This window comes from Pseudophryne corroboree, chromosome 1 (assembly GCF_028390025.1).
Source record: "Pseudophryne corroboree isolate aPseCor3 chromosome 1, aPseCor3.hap2, whole genome shotgun sequence".
In the NCBI taxonomy this organism is placed as follows: domain Eukaryota; kingdom Metazoa; phylum Chordata; class Amphibia; order Anura; family Myobatrachidae; genus Pseudophryne; species Pseudophryne corroboree.
The window spans coordinates 707,886,091-707,904,555 of NC_086444.1; the positions used below are offsets into that span (position 1 = coordinate 707,886,091).

At 45.2% G+C, this 18,465-nt stretch overlaps 1 protein-coding gene and 1 long non-coding RNA gene across 4 annotated transcripts in view; one reads left to right on the forward strand and one right to left on the reverse strand.

Annotated features, from left to right (window-relative positions):
* The window catches only part of LOC134936492 (uncharacterized), a 41,709-nt gene extending 41,249 nt beyond the window's left edge, over positions 1–460 (reverse strand). Inside the window, exon 1 of one of the 2 annotated variants that reach the window (XR_010180515.1) lies at positions 376–460. This is a non-coding gene — a long non-coding RNA (uncharacterized LOC134936492). Of the gene's footprint in view, positions 1–103; positions 218–375 lie in introns of those variants that run through there. The other variant, XR_010180511.1, reaches the window with a different exon arrangement.
* A 110-nt stretch (positions 461–570) lies between these two features.
* Positions 571–18,465, forward strand: part of LOC134936572 (potassium voltage-gated channel subfamily V member 2-like) — a 199,336-nt gene continuing 181,441 nt past the window's right edge. For both annotated transcript variants that reach the window (XR_010180530.1, XR_010180533.1), the window contains exon 1: positions 571–634. The gene's annotated coding sequence lies outside the window, so the exon portion shown is untranslated. The remainder of the gene's footprint in view (positions 635–18,465) is intronic.

An 18,465-nucleotide genomic window follows, 5' to 3' on the forward strand; every position in this document is an offset into this window, starting at 1 on the left:
CCCATTCAAATGTCAGACAGGCAGGTGCCCACAAGGAAACCGCATTTCACTCGGTCACGGGCTTGTTCACTTCCATTCTGAGCAGCTCCTAAGAGTCAAGTACCTGAGTATTTAAAGACCCCTATAATTGCTGTCAGCCAATGACTGATCCTGGGGGCGGGGTTATAGTAAACATATGGTCCAATCGCGGGCCATCATGGAATGCATCACATAGGAGGACTTAATTATGACACTGAAATGGACAGAGAAGGGCGGAAGTTATACATATTACTTCCGCCCTGGCTGTGTTGCCGTGGTATAGCCGTGGAGAGTGGCATGACGGTAGTGTCACGCTGGGCGGGCTAGGACGGGCTAGAGAGGGCGGGAGTTACTCACATCCAGGATGACGTTATCCTGATGAAAGAGGCCGCGATAGGCGGCATAACGCTGGTAAGGCTGTGTGGGCGGAAGCTGTCATCTGAACTTCCGCCCATCCTAAACATTAGCAGGTTGCTAGGATACCCACGTCTCCCTGCCGCGATAGACAGCATGACGCTGGTAAGGCTGTGTGGGCGGAAGCTGTCATCTGAACTTCCGCCCATACTAAACTAAACGTTAGCAGGTTGCTAGGATACCCGCGTCGCCCTGCATCCAGGTAGAAATATCATCAGGAGAGGGACCAGTATACCCCGCCCATCTCCTGTTCCTTATGATGGCTGCAGACTGTGTTTATACACAGAGATAGTTACAAAGAGGAGGGATTATATAATTAAATAAAAGTAGCAGCCATAGTCAGTTAGGGATTAGCACCTACATGAGTTAAGTAGGGAAACAGAGGGGCAAATGTTGGGAAGGAGAAAATGAGCTGAGTATGACTAGGAAGGTATCCTAGATCGTATGTACGAATGGGCAGATGTTTTAAATATAAGTGAAAGTGAATTGAAAATAAATATAATTAACAATGAAAGAGAATGGATGAATGGATAGAAAACCACTGATGAATGATGTGTAGGAGTATACACTCTGTGCTGCCCAGGGTGGTGCAGACCAAATGATGAACATATCAGGTATCGATGGTGTAACCATACAGCACCACCGGGGTCACAGCAACAGTAGGCAAAATATTAGCCTGGGTTGTCATCACCATACAGTGCTGTGTGTCAAAAAGCAGCTGTGGTACGAAGTACTTGCAATGGGATACAGAATATCGAAAGTATATATATCTAATAAAAGTATATCAAAATATATTGACGGTGTGAATACCACCTAGAGGAGAAGAGGGGGTGAATGAATATTCGATAATGCCGAACAGTGCAAATAAGTGTGGGTGCATCAAAAAATAAATAAATATAGCTGAACCGTTAAAGTGAGTGTAATGTGATTGGTGGTGCAAGATATGTGCAACACTGCTGTGTTGCATGTGTAAAGATACTGGGGGGATTGAAGTGTGTGCTGTGGAAGCGGTGCAAAGGTAATAACGAAAAAACGTCTGTGAAACAGTGTGGGGAGTGTCCTGAATATCGTTGGTGGATGGTGTGTCGAGTAAAAAATAATAAAAAAAGGTATTATTCAAAAGGATTTTTTACATAATAAAAATATAAAATCAAAATGAAAATAGAAATAAATATATAAAAAAAAAAAATATATATATATATGTATGTATAAATGAAAATTGAGGAAAGTGAAATGTAATAAAATAAAATAGGGCGATTGTGATTTTGTGCTTGGAGAGTGTACAGATTATGTGGAAATATGGGAAAGGTAAAAGGAAAGGTATATAAAGTATATACAAATCTATACAAAAATTGTTAAAGATTTTTATAAGAAAACACTGAAATTAATATTCTCATTAAGGCCATTAGGTCGAAGTCCATCCAACCTAAACGTCCATTCGCTTTCTTTTTTCAAGAGTTCTTTGGTGATGTCACCACCCCTGATTCCCAGATGAATTTGCTGCAGACCAAAGATCTTAAGTTCCTTCTGGTGATCCTTATGATAGGTGTAGAAATGTCTTGCAACTGTGGTTAACTGCTTCATCCGGGCAAGGTCCGTGGCGGCATTGCAACAGGTGCCAAGATGTTCCAACACTCTTTCCTTGAGTTTGCGAGTTGTCATTCCTATGTATCTAACGTTACAACTGCATTTGATGCAGTAAATAAGTGCTTGCGTGTCGTAATTAAAGAATTGTTTGATCATTATGGTCTTACCATATCTATCCACCACTGAGTTGGTTTTCAAAATATGGGGGCATGCTTTGCATTTGCCGCAGGGGAAAGAACCTGTCACTTTGGTGTGTGCTGGTATCCCACTGGCCATAAAATCCGTTATCTGACTTTGTGTGGATGTAGTTTTGATAAAATGACTTCTGACCAGATGGTCCTTGATGTTTCGGGACCTTCACCAACTCATGTTGATTTTTGAATCTATGTAGGGTGATAAGTCTGCGTCTGACTGTAGAATGGGCAGATGTTTTTCAATTGCCTGCTTCAGGAGTTTCCATTCAGGACAGAAGGTTCCAACGAACCTGATTTTGGTCTCATCCTTCTTAGTCTTGAGCTGACGTTGGGAGATCAGAGTGTCTCTACTGGTATGGAATGCTTCGTTTTGAGTCCGCTTGAGAGAGCGCTTACTGTATCCCCTCTCTAGGAGCTGATTAATCAATTCATGACTTTTCATCTTATAAATCCCTACCTCCGAACAATTGCTCCTCAGTCTCAGAAACTCCCCCTTCGGAATGTTCTCTTTAGTTGGGGGGAAATGTGCGCTAGTTTGGAGGAGGATGCTGTTTGTAGCGGTTTCTTTCCGATAGAGTTCCGTGGCTAATATGCCGTCAGGAGACTTATAAACCCATAGGTCCAGGAAGGCAGCCATGTCTTTGCTAATTGTATGTGTTAGTTTTATATTTAAGCTATTGCTGTTGAGATGATGAATAAATGATAGCAAGAGTTCCTCTGTACCATCCCAGATGATAAAAATATCATCTATATACCTCAGTCAGATTAACACATGTTCTGTGTATATGTCATTCTGTTTATTGAAAACATGAGTTTGCTCCCTTCTTCCCAAAAATAGGTTGGCGTAAGTTGGTGTGCAAGCCGCGCCCATCGCGGTACCCCTAACTTGCAGGTAAAAATGATCCTGGAAAGTGAAATTATTCTTCTCTAATACGAATTTCAACAGATTGAATAATAGAGAATTGAAATCATCTTTCTAGCTGGAATCCAAGAAGTGTTTAACTGCCTCGAGGCCCATCTGGTGGTCGATACTGGTGTACAACGCTTCTACGTCCAACGTAGCCAGTAGGAAATGCTCCTAAAAATTGATGTCCTGTATCTTGCGGAGCAAGTCCGATGTGTCTTGTAGATAAGATGGCAGCTGCAATACGTATTCTCGAAGATGCAAGTCCAGGAACCGACTTGGCTGTTCCAGCCTCCCTCCATTCCCAGACATAATAGGTCTGCCAGGTGGTCTTTGGATGTTCTTGTGGACCTTGGGAAGGAGGTAAAAGGTGGGTATCCTAGGATTGGTGACTGAAAGGTATTTATGTTCCTGTTTTGTGATTGTACCAGTTGATACTGCTTCGTCAATCAGCTGGGAGTATTCTTTCAAATTGTGGGATCGGATTGTGGGACAGTTTTTTGTAACATGTCGTCTGATTCAGTTGGCGGAGTGCCTAAATTGTGTACATCTCTGTTGGCCAGAGGACGATATTCCCGCCCTTATCGGACGGTTTTATGACCACATCTTTCCAAGTATGTAGTTCCTTAAGTGCTTGTCTTTCTTCCCTCTTCAGATTGTCCGGGAATACGTATTGCTTATTGAGATTTCTCATATGAATATTATCAAATTCCTTGGCAACCAAATTTAGGAATACTCGCACTTCAGGGCTGTTGTCATCTGAAGGAAAAAAGTTGGATTTAGCTTTACACATTGGACGTCGATCGGTTAAAGAGTCCATGTTGGATTCAGAATATAATTCTTCCAGGATACTAAGTGCATTGCTGTCTTCCTCCGTTAGTGGGACTTCTAAGATGTCATCCTTTTGTTGACTCCTCTTAGCAAAGAATTTTTTCAACAAGAGTTTACGACCGAATAATCTTAAATCTTTTTCCCACAAGAATCTGTCGAAAGACTTGGTGGGGGAGAAGGAGAGAGGCCTTTGCTGAGAACATTTGATTGTGCTGGGGTGAGGGTTCTACGAGATAAATTAATTATTGTTAGGCGTTGAGATATAGACGGGTCTACCGTATTTTCCGCCTCTGGCTTTCCGGGTACCTTGATGTTCGTGGCGTGTCCCATCGGGGGTCTCGTCCCGTGTCTCTTCTTCCCCCCTCGTCTCGTCTTTCTTGAGGTCTGTATCTTCCTCTCGGTTTCTGTCCTCTTTCTAAAAAATGAGGAGAACCTTCTCTACTGGAATTAGGAGTGAGTTGTGCAATATCGTGTACCTCACTGAGAGAATCCTCACTATTGGACGACTCAAATTCAGAAAACGTGTATTCCTCTTGTTGTCTTCTACCTCTATTCCTGGGGGGCTGTGAGTTCCACTTAAAGATGTCCCCTTGGGAGAAGTCTCGTTTGTCTCTTTGCAACTTATTTCGTTTTCTGTCAATGATGGTTTATTCATAGGTATCGAGATCCTTCTTGTATTTTTCAAAGGTTGTCTGGAATGATACGTCTTTTTTGAATTTTCTAGATCTTTCCCCAACTCCTCTATTTCTTTTTCAACCTGATCTAACATCAAGGTGTCATGTTTTACCAAGATGTGCAATAAATCATTGGAACATTTCAGGAGAGCTGATTCCCATTCACTCTTAAGGTTATCTGTAGCAAGGGGAAAGGAGGGGAAAATCTTGGGTCTAAGACCCCTTGGTACAATTTTATGCTTGATATCTAAAGTAGTAATGTCCCAGGTTAGGTGGATACGTCTCTGAAGAGTTTTTTGTAGTTTAGAGAAGGATGTTCTCCAATCTGTCGACGTAGTCTCAATATTCAGGGTTTTGGAGAAGAGATCTTCGAATTGTCCTAAATTCCTCTGTTTGGACAGCTAATTTTTAAGAGAGAAAGAGGACATAATGTGGTACGGGTATTACAATTTACCAAAGTGCTTGCAGCATGTTTAAAGTGGATAATCGTAGTTACTGCTCTCGATTGAAAACGTGAACTACTGTTGATGCATTAAAGGCTGTTGTCAAATTAGAGCATGTTTATCAAAAGAAAGAAAATAGTGACAAGAGAAAAATCTAAGGCGATAAAGGCTATCACCACTTATACTTAATCCTACTATTTCTTGAACCTTTAGTCGTCACAATTTATCTATGATAGTGGCAGATCTTTGGCAGACGGAAGCAGCATAGTATGTAGCTATCTTCCGATATGCATTTATCCAGGCATAATTAAGATCTGAACATTTCACAATTTTGGGAGACATATCTCCCATCTGGCATATCAATGGCTATTTATGTTTAATGTGTTCTGTTGAGTTCCCATGTATTTTAAAGAGCAGAAATAAAGACTACATTATTAACTGTTAGGCACATCACTTATCAATTAACACTTAGATAATAAAATAAGAGTGCGCCCAAACAAGTCACACTTTTCTCCTTGTGCATATACTGTTGTTTTCCTTTCCATTGACTCTGGGCGCACCGCCATACGGACAGATAGGAATTTCCAATAATTATTGTCCATCTCTGGCTTCTATATGATTACCTATGTACTTTGAATCTAGGTCGGTGCAGGATCAAAAACCCTCCTCATTCCAACCTTAACTAACATCTGTAATTTCTCTCTCTACTGGTATCTTTCCTTCACTGTTCAAGCATGCAGTGAGTACTCCCATTTTGAAAAAACAAAATTCTGACCCTAACTCTCCCAAACTACCATCCCATCTCTCAGCTCCCATGCCTCTCCAAGATACTTGAAAAACTTGCCTACCCTCGCCTTACACACTTTCTTAACTCATACAACTTATTGGACCCACATCAATCAGGCTTTCACTCCCAACACTTCCCAGAGACAGCACTGACTGAAGTAGTGAATGATCTGGTCACTGTGAAATCTAAAGGCCATTACTCACTTCTCATTCTTCTAGATCTCTCTGCTGCTTTTGACAGTGTTGACCACTCTCTTCTCATACAAACACTGCAATCCCTAGGTCTTCAGGATACGGCCCTCTCTTGGTTCCTATCCTACCTATCTAATCGCTCTTTCAGTGTCAGTTTCCCTGAATCCACCTCCTCCTCGCTACTTCTTTCAGTTGGAGTACCACAGGGCTCAGTCTTAGGTCCTCTGCTTTTCTCAATCTATACCTCATCTCTTGGGAAACTAATCAGCTCTTTTGGATTTCAGTATCATCTGTACGCAGATGATACTCAAATCTACCTATTTGTCTCTACTGATTTGTCTCTATCTGTATTGGGCCGGGTCACTGTATGCCTCTGACGTTTCAACTTGGATGTCATCTCGCCACCTCAAGCTTAATATTTCCAAAACAGAGTTCATTATATTTCCACCGACCAATAGCAGTTATCAACCTGATATACAATTCATTCTGATATACAATCCGTTCTGAATGCAGCTGCGAGGCAAATTTTCCCCGCTAGATGGTCATTGTCTGCAGACCCACTATGTCAGTCCCTCCATTGGTTACCTGTATTTTACCATATTCAATATAAAATACTGTTATTTACTAGTGATGAGCGGGTTCGGTTCGTCGGAATCCGAACCCCACCCCCCCCCCCCCCGAGCTTCACCCAGTTTACACGGTTCCGAGGCAGATTTGAATCTTCCCGCCTTGCTCGGTTAACCCAAGCGCACCCGAACGTCATCATCCCGCTGTCGGATTCTCGCGAGATTTGGATTCTATATAAGGAGCCACGCGTCGCCGCCATTTTTCACTCGTGCATTGGAAATGATAGTGAGAGGACGTGGCTGGCGTCCTCTCAGTTTTATTCAGGTGGCTGCAAATATCTGTGCTCACTGCTTTATTGTGGGGACTGGGGACCAGCAGTATTATATAGGAGGAGTACAGTGCAGAGTTTTGCTGACCAGTGACCACCAGTATTATACGTTCTCTGCCTGAAAAATGCTCCATATCTGTGCTCAGTGTGCTGCATATATCTGTGCTCACACTGCTTTATTGTGGGGACTGGGGACCAGCAGTATTATATAGGAGGAGTACAGTGCAGAGTTTTGCTGACCAGTGACCACCAGTATTATATGTTCTCTGTCTGAAAAACGCTCCATATCTGTGCTGCATTGTAGTATATAGTAGGAGTACAGTGCATAATTTTACTGACCACCAGTATATAATATATAGCAGTACGGTACAGTAGGCCACTGCTCTACCTACCTCTGTGTCGTCAAGTATACTATCCATCCATACCTGTGGTACATTTCAGTTTTGCACAGTTTGCTGACCACCAGTATATAATATATAGCAGTACGGTACAGAAGGCCACTGCTCTACCTACCTCTGTGTCGTCAAGTATACTATCCATCCATACCTGTGGTGCATTTCAGTTTTGCACAGTTTGCTGACCACCAGTATATAATATATAGCAGTACGGTACAGTAGGCCACTGCTCTACCTACATCTGTGTCGTCAAGTATACTATCCATCCATACCTGTGGTGCATTTCAGTTGTGCGCAGTATATATAGTAGTAGGCCATTGCTATTGATACTGGCATATAATTCCACACATTAAAAAATGGAGAACAAAAATGTGGAGGGTAAAATAGGGAAAGATCAAGATCCACTTCCACCTCGTGCTGAAGCTGCTGCCACTAGTCATGGGCGAGACTACGAACAGCTGTTAAAGTCCTTAGATGGAGTAACCTTACCAGGCCTGGCTGTAGTAGTGAAGATATCCGAGGAACATGCCAGTAGATGGAACAGATGAAGTTGGTAACTTGAATCAGCTGTTGTATTTGCTGGATAGAACCAGCCAGGTGGTAAGACATGGAGTGGATGCGGAATGGGATCAGCCAGATGATAAAGTCACTGAATGAATGCTGGGTGGAACCAGCCAGGTGATGAAACACGGAGTGAATATAGTAAGATGCTAGGGAGCGTGGAAATAGAGGAGTTGAAGGATGATTACCGGTGATAGTGGATATTGCTGGAAGCAGATGCAATAGCTGGAAGCTGGAAACTGGATCAGCCACGGAGGACTGCAGAGTCAGGCTGCACCGCAGGATGGTAGGCAGGTGCGGGTCTCTTTAGTGGATGCTGGAGACAGGAGCTGGAACCTGGAGAAACAACCACAGGAGATAGACTGGAGCAAGGTATGACAAACAAAGCACTGACGATTTGCTAGCCCAGGCACAGTATACTTATACCTGCAGCAATTCAGGTATTGGCTGGGCAATTATGCAGATTTCCAGGCAGTGGATTGGAGGAACTGAAGCATGTGATTGAATCCAACATGGCTGCGCCCATGTTAGAACTTGGAGGGAAAAACTGGTTTGGGAATCCATGTGGAAACATAACTGTAATGGCGGCACCGGCCGCAGAGGACAGGAGACGCCAGACTGATAATGTATGCTGAGACTCGTGGATGACAGCGGAGGGCGCGGCAGGCATGGAACACCACACTGACAACCTGCACTTATAACACAGGAGCGGCGGCGGAGGCCGCGGAGAACGGGAGACGCCATGCAGGATTTAAACATGGCGCCGCTGTAACAGCATCTCAGCGTGACAGGAGGGATATGCAGCATGTGGAACGCTGAGCCAGCCTCAGGAGACATCTGAAAGGCAAGTAATGGCGTCCAGATACCCGGATCGTGACAGCACCCCCCCCCCCCCTTTAGGAGTGGCCCCAGGACACTTCTTAGGCTTTAGAGGAAACTTTGAGTGGAAATTCCGGACCAAGGCAGGAGCATGGAAATCTGACGCATTGGTCCAAGAGCGTTCTTCAGGACCATAGCCCTTCCAGTCAATAAGATATTGCAACTGACCGTAACGGAAACGTGAGTCCAGAATCTTGGCCACCTCATACTCGACTCCCCGTTGAGTCTGAACTTTAGGAGCTGGAGGAAGTGCAGAATGAAACCGATTCAGGATCAGCGGTTTCAACAGGGAAACATGGAATGTCCTGGGTATTTTCAAGAAGGGAGGTAACTGAAGCCTGTAAGCAACGGGATTGATGACCTGTTCAATTTTAAAAGGACCGATGAAACGAGGTGCAAATTTCATGCTAGGAACTCTCAACCTCAAATTCTTCGTGGACAACCATACACGATCACCCACCTTGAGAGCAGGAACCGCTCTGCGCTTCCTATCGGCAAACTTCTTGTACCTGAATGAGGCTTTAAGCAGGGCCGCACGGACATTCTTCCAGTTATTTGAGAACTGGCGCAAGGTGACATCCACTGCTGGAACAGAAGTTGCTGGAAGCGGTTGGAATTCTGGAACTTTAGGGTTGAATCCGTAGTTGATGAAGAAGGGTGTTGAAGAAGATGAGGAATGGTATTGATTGTTGTGGCTAAACTCGGCCCAAGGAAGGAGTTGAACCCAGTCATCTTGGGAGGAAGACACATAAATGCGGAGGAAGGCCTCCAAGTCCTGATTCACCCTCTCGGTTTGACCATTGGTCTGAGGATGGTAAGCTGTAGAAAACTTTAACTTGACTTGGAGGGCTTGACACAAACTTCACCAGAATTTGGCTACGAATTGTACTCCACGATCAGAGATGATCTCTTCAGGAAGATTGTGAAGTCGGAAGATCTCTTGGATAAACACTTGAGCCAACTTGGAAGCTGACGGAAGACCGGTGAGGGGTATGAAATGTGCCATCTTGGTGAACCGGTCAACTACCACCCAGATGGTATTAAACTTGTTGCATATAGGCAGATCTGTAACAAAGTCCATCAACAAATGGGTCCATGGTCGACTGGGAACAGATAATGGAACCAATTGCCCCGCAGGAGACTGGCGGGGGACTTTGTGTTGGGCACACTTTGGGCAAGAGGCAATAAACTCCTTGACGTCCTTCTTCAGAGTTGGCCACCAGTAGGACCTAGAGATAAATTCGAGGGCTTTCTGAATGCCTGTATGACCGGCAAAACGGGAAGCATGGGCCCAATGCATGAGCTTCTTCCTCAACACCGGCTTCACAAAACTTTTCCCTGGCGGGAGCGTAGAGTCCATCCCTACTGTGGACAATGCCAACGGATTAATAATAGGATGCTTGTCTGAAGACTCTGACTCATTTTCTTGCTCCCAAGAGCGGGAAAGGGCATCGGCCTTGCAATTCCGAGAGCCCGGACAGAACTGGAGTTTAAAGTCGAACCTGGAAAAGAATAGTGCCCATCTGGCCTGACGAGGGTTAAGACATTGTGCGCCTTTCAGATATAAAAGATTCTTGTGGTCGGTAAGTATAGTGATTGAATGAGAAACTCCCTCCAACAGATATCTCCACTCCTCTAGAGCGAGCTTGATGGCTAGCAACTCCTGGTCGCCAATGGCATAGTTGCGCTCAGCTGGGGAGAACTTCCAGGAGAAGAAACTGCAAGAATGTAGATGGCCATCTTTAGCCCTCTGGGATAACACCGCTCCTACTCCAACGGAGGAGGCATCCACCTCTAAGATGAAAGGAGAGTTGATGTCGGGCTGTTTCAGAACTGGTGCAGAGATGAAACGTTGCTTTAAAAGATGAAAAGCTTGCGTAGCTTCTTCAGGCCACTTGGACGGGTTAGCACCCTTCTTGGTTAATGCAGTGATAGGCGCCACAATGGTGGAAAAGTCTCGTATAAACTTTCTGTAATAATTGGCGAACCCTAAGAACCTCTGGACCCCTTTGAGGGTTAAGGGTATCGGCCAATTCTGGATTGCTTGTAGTTTCTCAGGATCCATCTCTAGTCCGGAACCGGACACAATGTAACCTAGAAACGGAATGGATTTAACTTCAAAAACACATTTTTCCAATTTGCAATAGAGATGATTGACTCGGAGACGGGACAGAACCTCCTTTACCCAGAAACGATGTTCCTCTAGATTATTGGCAAAGATGAGGATATCGTCTAGATATACCACGACATGGCGGTATAAGATGTCTCTGAAGATCTCATTGTCGAAATGCTGGAAGACAGCTGGAGCGTTGCTCAATCTGAAGGGCATGACGAGGTACTCATAATGTCCATCACGGGTGTTAAAGGCAGTCTTCCACTCGTCGCCCTCACGGATCCGGATGAGATTGTAGGCACCCCTCAAATCCAACTTTGTAAAGATGGTTGCTCCGCTGACTCTATCGAAGAGTTCTGTATTCAAGGGTAAAGGATACCGATTCGTGATGGTAATGTCATTTAGACCTCTGTAGTCGATGCATGGTCGCAGACCACCGTCTTTCTTCTTAACGAAGAAGAAGCCTGCGCCGGCTGGAGAAGAAGAAGGTCGGATAAAACCTTTCGCCAGGTTCTCTTTAATGTACTCCTCCATGGAGTGCGTCTCAGGCAGAGACAACGGGTAAGTTCGGCCTCAAGGTGGAACCTTCCCTGGAATGAGGTCAATTGGGCAGTCCCATTCTCTATGAGGAGGAAGGATATCAGCAGAAGCCTTACTGAACACGTCCATGTAGTCTTGATAGGGAGGAGGTGGAACATCAGACGACCTGGGGAAAGAAGAACAAACAGGAAGCACTTTGGACAAACAAGTCTCAGCACAGGAGGGACCCCATGCTAGTATTTGCGTAGTCGTCCAGTCAATCGACGGATTGTGGAGACGGAGCCATGGAAGGCCCAAAACCACTGGATGTGTGGCTCTTGGAATCACGAGGAAGGAAATAAATTCTGCATGAAGAACTCCCACTCTCAGACGAACTGGTAGAGTCCTTAGAGAAATAACTGCGTCAAAAATCTTGCTGCCATCCACGGCAGTTAAGGAGATGGAAGAAGGAAGTCTCTTGGTGGGTAGGGACCACCGTTTAACATAAGCTTCGGTTATGAAATTCCCAGCTGCTCCTGAATCAAGGAGGGCAATGACGTTCCTGTAACGTTGAGCAATTTGGAGCGAGACTGGGAGATTACAATCATGAGGAGATGGAGAGGAGATCATTACTCCTAGCCGGCCCTCTCCTTGGTGAGCTAGGATTTGGAGTTTCCCGGATGTTTGGGACAGGCATTGATAGTGTGAGACGGAGCTGCACAGTAGAGACAGAGAGACTCAGAGAGACGTCTTCGGCGCTCAGCGGGAGATAGACGGGAACGACCAATTTGCATGGGCTCATCCTTGGATGGAGATGGTTGACAAGGAGGAGGAGCAGACGATTTAGGAGTGGATGATCTTCCTCGCTCGGTTGCTCTCTCTCTGAAACGTAGATCAACCTTCGTGCAAAGAGAAATTAGCTCATCCAACTTAGAGGGCAAGTCTCTGGTAGCTAACTCGTCCTTGATGCGTTCTGATAAGCCATGCCAGAATGCAGCATACAGGGACTCGTCGTTCCATGCCAGTTTGGATGCCAGGATTTTGAACTGTATAAGATACTGTCCCACAGTACGTGTTCCCTGGCGTAAACGGAGAATCTCAGATGAAGCAGAGGTTATCCGGCCTGGCTCGTCGAAGATGCGCCTGAATGTAGCTACAAAGTCAGTATAGGAGGACAGCAGGGGATCAGACTTCTCCCATAAAGGTGATGCCCAGTCAAGGGCTGAGCCACTGAGAAGGGAGATGATATAGGCAATTTTGGTACGGTCACTGAAGAAATTGCCAGGTTGAAGCTCAAAGTGGATTTCACATTGGTTGAGAAATCCCCTGCAGAACATTGGAGATCCGTCAAATTTTGCTGGTGTTGGAAGATGAAAACGTGGACTAGAAATGGGTAAGGTGGGTGGGGTTATAGCTGGTGTCACTGTAGTGGACACACCGGACATGCCAGGTCCACGGAGGGTCGTTTGAATACCATCCAGCCGCGTAGAGAGATCCTGGAGACAGCGGATGATGTGGCCTTGTGCAGCCTCCTGATGTTCGAGTCTGGCTGCCAGTTCTTGCATCGGCCTAGCCGCTTGATCCTGGTCTCCGGCTGGATTCATATGGTCAGTGCTTACTGTCACAACTGAGGGTTTTGGCTGACAGGAGAAAGCCTCAGTTGTAGGGGCTGAGAAGAACTTAAACCGGGGAGGTTTATTCAGACCCCTGGAAATGTAAGTGTTTAAATGAAACCCGAAGGTGTGACCATGACAACCAGGTAAAAGTGAAAATAAAAGTTTAGTCACAGACTCCGTGTAAACAGACAGCATTCAAGGTTAAATAATGGCAATAATAAATAATATAATTCCTGGAGCACTCTGACCATGAAATGGTTTCACAGGACACTGGTAGGTTACGAACAGCTGTTAAAGTCCTTAGATGGAGTAACCTTACCAGGCCTGGCTGTAGTAGTGAAGATATCCGAGGAACATGCCAGTAGATGGAACAGATGAAGTTGGTAACTTGAATCAGCTGTTGTATTTGCTGGATAGAACCAGCCAGGTGGTAAGACACGGAGTGGATGCGGAATGGGATCAGCCAGATGATAAAGTCACTGAATGAATGCTGGGTGGAACCAGCCAGGTGATGAAACACGGAGTGAATATAGTAAGATGCTAGGGAGCGTGGAAATAGAGGAGTTGAAGGATGATTACCGGTGATAGTGGATATTGCTGGAAGCAGATGCAATAGCTGGAAGCTGGAAACTGGATCAGCCACGGAGGACTGCAGAGTAAGGCTGCACCGCAGGATGGTAGGCAGGTGCGGGTCTCTTTAGTGGATGCTGGAGACAGGAGCTGGAACCTGGAGAAACAACCACAGGAGAGAGACTGGAACAAGGTATGACAAACAAAGCACTGACGATTTGCTAGCCCAGGCACAGTATACTTATACCTGCAGCAATTCAGGTATTGACTGGGCAATTATGCAGATTTCCAGGCAGTGGATTGGAGGAACTGAAGCATGTGATTGAATCCAACATGGCTGCGCCCATGTTAGAACTTGGAGGGAAAAACTGGTTTGGGAATCCATGTGGAAACATAACTGTAATGGTGGCACCGGCCGCAGAGGACAGGAGACACCAGACTGATAATGTATGCTGAGACTCGTGGATGACAGCGGAGGCCGCGGCAGGCATGGAACACCACACTGACAACCTGCACTTATAACACAGGAGCGGCGGCGGAGGCCGCGGAGAACGGGAGACGCCATGCAGGATTTAAACATGGCGCCGCTGTGACAGCATCTCAGCGTGACAGGAGGGATATGCAGCATGTGGACACAGATGAGATCCAGCCTTGGAATGCTGAGCCAGCCTCAGGAGACATCTGAAAGGCAAGTAATGGCGTCCAGATACCCGGATCGTGACACCACTCCTAGATGGGCCAGGTGTCTGTGTCGGCCACTTGGGTCGCTTAGCTTAGTCACACAGCAACCTCATTGCGCCTTTTTTTTTCTTTGCTTCATGTGCTGTTTGGGGACTATTTTTTTGAAGTGCCATCCTGTCTGACACTGCAGTGCCACTCCTAGATGGGCCAGGTGTTTGTGTCGGCCACTTGGGTCGCTTAGCTTAGTCACACAGCTACCTCATTGCGCCTCTTTTTTTCTTTGCTTCATGTGCTCTTTGGGGACTATTTTTTTGAAGTGCCATCCTGTCTGACACTGCAGTGCCTCTCCTAGATGGGCAAGGTGTTTGTGTCGGCCACTTGGGTCGCTTAGCTTAGTCACACAGCTACCTCATTGCGCCTCTTTTTTTCTTTGCATCATTTGCTGTTTGGGGACTATTTTTTTGAAGTCCCATCCTGTCTGACACTGCAGTGCCACTCCTAGATGGGCCAGGTGTTTGTGTCGGCCACCTGGGTCGCTTAGCTTAGTCATCCAGCGACCTCAGTGCAAATTTTAGTACTAAAAATAATATTGTGAGGTGTGAGGTGTTCAGAATAGACTGAAAATGAGTGGAAATTATGGTTATTGAGGTTAATAATACTATGGGATCAAAATGACCCCCAAATTCTATGATTTAAGCTGTATTTGAGGGGTTTTTGTAAAAAAACACCCGAATCCAAAACACACCCGTATCCGCCCAATAAATTTCAGGGAGGTTTTGCCAAAACGCGTCCGAAACCAAAACACGGCCGCGAAACCGAATCCAAAGCCAAAACACAAAACCCGAAAAATGTCCGGTGCACATCACTATTATTTACACACAAGACTTAATCATACTACACCAACATACATCTCTTCGCTTATCTCAACATATCTCCCAACCCAACTCCTTTGCGCTTCACAAGATCTACATCTCTCATCCACACTCATTACTTACTCACATGCACGATTACAGGACTTTCTTTGGGCTGCACCCACTCTGTGGAATGCCCTACCATATACATTAAGACTCTCCTCTTTTCTTCAAACTTTCAAGCGTTCCCTGAAAACTCACCTTTTCAGACCAGCTTATCAAATTCCAGAACCGCTCACATTACCTTCATAGCTTTCCTATCCAATTAGATCCCCACAGTACAGTCCACACATATCCCCCACATATTTTCTTTCTTCACTTTCCCTTCCTCCTGACCCTGGTTCATCACTCTGTGATGTGATATCATGCAGCCCACCAATAAGTTTTGCAATCTGGTGGACAACTATGCAATAGATAGCACCTATCCTTGTGTATCAATGCCTATTTCCCCTTAGATTGTAAGCTTGTGAGCAGAGCCCTCCTACCTCTATGACTGTTTGTTATTACCTAGTTTTGTCTTCTCATTGTGTCCAGTTGTAAAGTGCAATGGAATTTGCTGCACTATATAAGAAACTGTTAATAAATAAATTATACCAGTGCTGAGCTGATCTGGGCAACTATTGCAGCCAACCTTCCCTCAATGATTTAAAAGACAAAAGTTAGTTTAAAACCAGTGATTTGATTTATTTTTTCAAAACTTGTTTTATATATACAGTGTGTGTGTGTGTGTGTGTGTGTGTGTGTGTGTGTGTGTGTGTGTGTGTGTGTGTATACACACACAGCCCTGGTGTTCCCCCGGCCGTGGCATTATGTAATGACGTCATCACGCAGCCGCGCGATGCACGTCCACCCCACTCATCTCCATAGCAACTGGAGATAACAAATTACGTGATCTGTGTTAAAAAAATAAGAGCAAACTAAAATTAACACCCCTATTTACATGTCAGTAATAAGTATAGACGGCATAGTTTAATCACACAACACAATCCGTAATAAAAAAGATAAAACTCTATATCCATAAAGGTAGTAATATGGAAAAAAATGCCTGTAAAGAAATTTGTTAAGGCTGAAAAAAATTTATAAATCTATAATGCTAAAAAAAATTACCAAAATTTTTAAGCCATTAATATCTACATTGCCTCAATTATACTAGTGCTGTTGTGATTCAACAATGTAGTCCATCACTAAACAACACAACATGATCTCATTAAAAACATGCATTTACAATAGAGCTCCCAATGTCAATTTATCATTAAGTCCTTTTGGAGCCATAACCCCAAGACTGATAATCCATTCGGTTTCCTTCTTGATTAATAAAGCTCCTCTGTCACCACCCCTCTTTGATGCAGGTATATGGTCTATCATCCGGTATCGTAGACTTGCAAGACTATGACGAGCTTCTAAAAAATGTTTCACTACAGGCTGATCGCTCTCACAGGTTTCCAGGTCCAATTTAATTGATGAACGGTGCACCGCCATCCGTTCCTTGAATTTCCTTTGAGTCTTTTCAATGTAGGATAACCCACATGGGCACTATCTGGTATACCACAAAACTGCTGTTGCACGTTAAATGATCCCTAATGCTATTTCTCTATCGTCCTAAGTGGATGCTGGGGTTCCTGAAAGGACCATGGGGAATAGCGGCTCCGCAGGAGACAGGGCACAAAAAAGTAAAGCTTTACTAGGTCAGGTGGTGTGCACTGGCTCCTCCCCCTATGACCCTCCTCCAGACTCCTGTTAGATTTTGTGCCCGAACGAGAAGGGTGCAATCTAGGTGGCTCTCCTAAAGAGCTGCTTAGAGAAAGTTTAGTTTAGGTTTTTTTCTTTACAGTGAGTCCTGCTGGCAACAGGATCACTGCAACGTGGGACTTAGGGGGAAAGTAGTAAACTCACCTGCATGCAGAGTGGATTTGCTGCTTGGCTACTGGACACCATTAGCTCCAGAGGGATCGAACACAGGCCCAGCCGTGGAGTCCGGTCCCGGAGCCGCGCCGCCGACCCCCTTGCAGATGCTGAAGCGTGAAGAGGTCCGGAAACCGGCGGCTGAAGACTCCTCAGTCTTCATAAGGTAGCGCACAGCACTGCAGCTGTGCGCCATTTTCCTCTCAGCACACTTCACTGGGCAGTCACTGAGGGTGCAGAGCGCTGGGGGGGGGCGCTCTGAGAGGCAAATATAAACCTTATACAAGGCTAAAAATACCTCACATATAGCCCATAGGGGCTATATGGAGATATTTAACCCCTGCCTGACTGGAAAAATAGCGGGAGAAGAACCCGCCGAAAAAGGGGCGGGGCCTATCTCCTCAGCACACGGCGCCATTTTCTGTCACAGCTCCGCTGGTCAGAACGGCTCCCAGGTCTCTCCCCTGCACTGCACTACAGAAACAGGGTAAAACAGAGAGGGGGGGCACATTAATGGCTATATATATATATATATTAAAGCAGCTATAAGGGAGCACTTAATATAAGGATATCCCTTGTATATATAGCGCTTTGTGGTGTGTGCTGGCAGACTCTCCCTCTGTCTCCCCAAAAGGGCTAGTGGGTCCTGTCTTCATTAGAGCATTCCCTGTGAGTTTGCGGTGTGTGTCGGTACGTGGTGTCGACATGTATGAGGACGATATTGGTGTGGAGGCGGAGCAATTGCCAAATATGCAGATGTCACCCCCCAGGGGGTCGACACCAGAATGGATGCCTTTATTTGTGGAATTACGTGATGGTTTATCTTCCCTTAAACAGTCAGTTGAGGACATGAGGCGGCCGGACAATCAATTAATGCCTGTCCAGGCGCCTCAAACACCGTCAGGGGCTGTAAAACGCTCTTTGCCTCAGTCGGTCGACACAGACCCAGACACGGGCACTGATTCCAGTGACGACGGTAGAAATTCAAACGTATTTTCCAGTAGGGCCACACGTTATATGATTTTGGCAATGAAGGAGACGTTACATTTAGCTGATACTACAGATACCGTAAAACAGGGTATTATGTATGGTGTGAAAAAACTACAAACAGTTTTTCCTGAATCAGAAGAATTAAATGACGTGTGTGATGAAGCGTGGGTTGCTCCTGATAAAAAGTTGATAATTTCAAAAAAGTTATTGGCATTATACCCTTTCCCGCCAGAGGTTAGGGCGCGCTGGGAAACACCCCCTAAGGTGGACAAGGCGCTCACACGCTTATCCAAACAAGTGGCGTTACCCTCTCCTGAGACGGCCGCACTTAAGGATCCATCAGATAGAAAGATGGAAGTTATTCAAAAGAATATATACACACATGCAGGT